Below are 4,750 nucleotides of genomic sequence, written 5' to 3'. Positions count from 1 at the left end.
AAGTAGCAATACGAGAGGGAGTAGATCAAGATACCTCGTGAATGGGGGTACTGCTCTTTCCTTTAGATGAGGCGGATACAGGTGCGCCGCCAACAGTAAGGGACACAGAAGTGTTCTTCTTTTTAGAACGAGAAGACTCTGTATCCGCACTTATCTTCCGCTTCCTGGTTAAAGGAAGATCCTCGGAGGCAGAAGCGGGACCTTGTGAAGCGGAAGCCTTAACCGGGGAAGCCGCCCCAATAGAAGGAATCGTCCCTCCAGAAGGATCCGCCCCTACAACGGAAGCGGTTTCCGTCATCCGCTTCTTTCTTCTCGCCAGGGCTTTGGCCTCCCGATCTGCAGCGATTTGAGATAAAGGATCACCCCTGCAAAGGGTTAAAAGAAACCATCAACTTGGATATAAAAAGTACCTTGCACAAAAACGCGATAAGGAATATAGACAACACGATCCCCCTCGCGGTATGCAATCGCTACTCGGCTCCTTAGCATATGGAAGGCCTGATCGTATGTCCATACAAAAGGTGGAGTGCTCTTCAGGAACTTGATAACGGTGGATTCTTCCTAGCTGGGATACCCGAAGTTCAAACTCTTTACGTTGGGTCGGCTCCAGCAACGAAGGAAGTTCAGGTTCTCCTCATTAAACTTGATGAAAAAGTAAGATCGATCCCACTCGCGGATCTTGTTCAGCTTCTCGTCAAAACCATAGTATCCGCTCTGGCGGATGAAAGTGAAATACCCCGCCGAGCTTTTGAAATGGTGGAGCTTGGAGAAGATTTTGGGCGAAAAGGGAACCTCCAAACAATCCGCCAAGAATTTGTCCAGAGTCAAATCGGTCCAGCCGTTAGGATGCAATTGCCCGGGCGCGATTCCGTAACTGCCTAGGACGGAAGCAATCTCATCCGCCAGCGGATAAGTGAAGCCGCAGATAATCTGGGCCACGAAAATAGTGAAGTACCCCTTTGGGTAATCGCCCGGTCCCCTATCCTCCCCAAGAATGATAATCTCGAGACCTCGGAGCCAGGGATAATGCTCCCGCAAATCATCGATTGTCTCTTGGCAAACCAGACTTCCCGACCTGTCCTTCTTTGGTAACAAACGAGGAGTTGGGACAGGTGGCGGAATCAACTTTTTGGGGTAAAAACCTAAACCCTCGTCGGTTGTATTCGCCAGATGAAGGAAGTCGGCGGGATGAGAATTACACCCAGGAGAGCTGGTCGAAGCTTCCTCAACCATCTCTTCGACCTCGTTAGAGACCTCGCGGACATAATCGTCGTCAAACGGCGTGAAGTCGAGGTCTGACATGATCGATAAAAGGGAAAACAGAAGCAAAAAGCCGAACAAGGAGCAAATGTGAAAAGAAAAACTTACATGAAAAAGACAATACAGTGAAGTGACGGGATTAAGAGGTCAATGCCGGAAAAGAAGTAACGGAATTAAAAGGTCGACGCCGGAGAAAACGAAAGAGGGGAAATGCACAAGTTCAAAACTTTGAAATAATCGGAAAAAGACGAAGCGTCCCCTATAAAAAGACCCTAAAAGGGCTCTTACTAGACCAAGGGGGAGGCATGTGATAACCCGCGAAGCCCAAAACGGGTTATATTCATTTCGCAAGCCCAGCCCATATTAAAGCCTCATGGGCTAAGATTGGGCGGGACCCGAATGAAGGAAGCGGGCGCAGCGAGTAAACCGCCCCGAATTTCTAAACGGAGCGCCAAGACTCCCACTCAGAACCACGTTCGTTGCCATGAAAACCACGAAAGGGACATGGCCTAAAAAGGGGTAACCGCCCTCAGAACGTGGCCCACTAAGGAGTAACCGCCCTCGGCGGTTACCCAAAAAACACCTATAAAAGGCCCTAAGAATAAGGGAAGAGGTACGTTCACATTTTTTCCCACAAAGCTATTGCTAAGTTATAGACTCATCCTTACAAAAACTGACTTGATTGTCGGAGAGTTTTTCCGGAGATCCTGTCTCCGGTGTTGTTTTGCAGGTGACTCCGGCAAAGGATATCAAAGCGGATCCAGCAAGTAAACCCAAAAACAACCAGAACTATCACTGTTTAAAAATGGAAAAACCAGGTTGCTTCCGAGAACATATAGGATTTTCTTAAAACACAGAAATTAAAATTGATTTTTAAAAATTAAATAAAATAATTAATCATAACTGTTATTTCACAAAACAAGAAATAATTCCATGAAAATATAAATGTAATAAAAATTCAAAAAATGATTTCCTCTAGATATTTTGCTGGTCCTATTGTTTGCTATACCCACAATATTTGGATCCAGTTGGCCCATCTAAAGAAAATCTATTGGGCCTTAAGCAAGAGAAAAGCCTTTAAGCCAGCCCATGAAAATTTTGTTGGATTAATTAGTCAAATAAGATATTTATATCTCAATAATGATTCAATTGAAGTGATTTTAATCAAAATGGTTCATGAACGATGATGATTGATATGATATGACCCTTAATGTCTTCTTCACTTTTGAAAACTCCAATTTCCTAACTCATTCATCATATTTCTAAAATCCAAAAATATATATTTTCAAAAATCAAAACTTAATATGAACTATAAAAGTCTTAAAATACCAAGTCATTTTTCTTATGATGTGTCAATTTATTTCATTACATAATTTTATTTGATGTATAATTAATCAACTACTCGAAAGTTCGTGCGATGTACAGATTATAAAATTTCCCTATTACTTTTTTTAAAATAATAAATAATTTTATAAATTTTATAGTTAATTAGATCAGTGTGTTACACAATATATATAATATTTTATATTTATTTTTGTTTTAGTTAATTTTTTAACTGTGCAAATTAAATTTATTATTTTTATTTTATATTTAGCATAGATTTTAAATAATACATTTAATCGTGAATTATTACATAATTGTTTTATTTTATATATTTTTTTGGGTTAAGGTGCAAAAATACCCCTAACGTTTTGGGTTAGGAGCAATTTTACCCCTAACGTCTAAAATGGTGCAATTTTACCCCTAACGTTTGTAGCCAGGAGCAATTTTACCCCTAACGTTGATAAATTGGGTCAATTTCAGAAATAATTCATCAAACTGTCTTCTCGGTCATAAATCTTATCATCTACACTTCACACGTGCGTCATTTTATCAATAACAAATCATAAACATATGTCGGGATGTGAAAAAAAATAAAAAAATAAAAAAAAATATACTGTCTTTTGTACGAAGTAGACAAAAAAATTCAAAAAATTCACCGAATTTATAAATATTAATCTCAAATTCTATTATTAAATTACAAAAGACATGAAATCCTTTTTTTTAGAATGAATTGATATGCAATTGGTGCAAAATAATGAACAAAAACATCTATGTTTTATAATAGTGTCTGAAATTGACCCAAATTACCAACGTTAGGGGTAAAATTGCTCTTGGCTACAAACGTTAGGGGCAAAATTGCACCATTTTAAACGTTAGGGGTAAAATTGCTCCTGACTCAAAACGTTAGGGGTATTTTTGCACTTTAACCCTATTTTTTTGATAGAATTTGGGATGAGACCGAACTTGGGCGGAGTGATTTTATTTTATATAATATAACTATCAATGTTATTAAATTTAAAATATCCTCAATAAATTTAATGAGAATAATTACTCACATGATGCTCTTCATTACTAGAATCCCTTAATAAAAATATTAAGGGGAACAAAATATATTCTCATTATAAACTTACAATGAGGATCGAGGTTTCACTAATTTTCAAATAAAAGACTGTGGTTTACTTTTTGTCAAAACGAGGATCGAGGTTTCGCATTTTTAAGTAAACAATGACTTTTTGGATTAATGCTATTAAAACCATCTTTAACGACCTGAAAATGAAAATTTTCAAGAATTAAAGTTGTTCAATGTCATATTTGCTATGAAACTACATTTTCGATTTTCGAAAATCATCTTTTTTGGAACTCTCTCTTTCTAAACATTAACTTTTTCTCTCTTTACCAAATATCATCTAAATAATCTCAAAATAAAAAAGTTGAAGAATTAAAGTTGTTTAGAATATTAGTAGTTCTTAAAATATGTCACTTTTAAATTCGCCAATGCTGATTTTAATAGTATCAGTCGAAAAAATCCTTATTTTGCTAAAGTTGAAAACCTTAGTCCTTACTTTGAAAAAAAGTAAATCGCAGTCCTTTATCTAAAAATTAGTGAAGCCACAAGGTTTTATTTGAAATTTACCCATAAAAAAATTCTTTCGTAACCACCATTTAAAATTTAAAAGGAATTCCGACAGTTTAAATGCCTTAATACGAAATGCAATTGTTATTTATTAGACAAAATGTTAATTTTTTATTTATTAAATTAGAAAAACCGTGTTATTATAATTTGAAAGATAGAGGAAAAAAGTTTAAATAATTAGGGTTTTTATATTTTGACACGTTATAAAAAAATCCTACGTATCAATCTAAAGATATACTATTCGTTTCAATTCTTATAAAATATTAAATTAAATCCTTTTATCACTACCAATCCTTACCCTAATTGAACAGGCTAATAGTGTAAGTCAGTAGGCATCGCAAAACGACAGAGGGGACACGAATGATTGATTTGCAGCCACTTGAGAATGCATTCGGCATGAAAAACATGGTCACAAGGCATAGCCATTCCAAAACCACTATCATCTATCTTATCCAAGCATATTGTACATTCTTCTGCTCTTCCAAGTTTAACAATCTTCATCATCTTTAATGAATTAGGATCTGCTGCTATCAT

The sequence above is a fragment of the Euphorbia lathyris genome, chromosome 2, assembly GCF_963576675.1.
Source record: "Euphorbia lathyris chromosome 2, ddEupLath1.1, whole genome shotgun sequence".
NCBI classification, from domain to species: Eukaryota; Viridiplantae; Streptophyta; class Magnoliopsida; order Malpighiales; family Euphorbiaceae; genus Euphorbia; species Euphorbia lathyris.
This window is presented reverse-complemented; position numbering follows the sequence as displayed.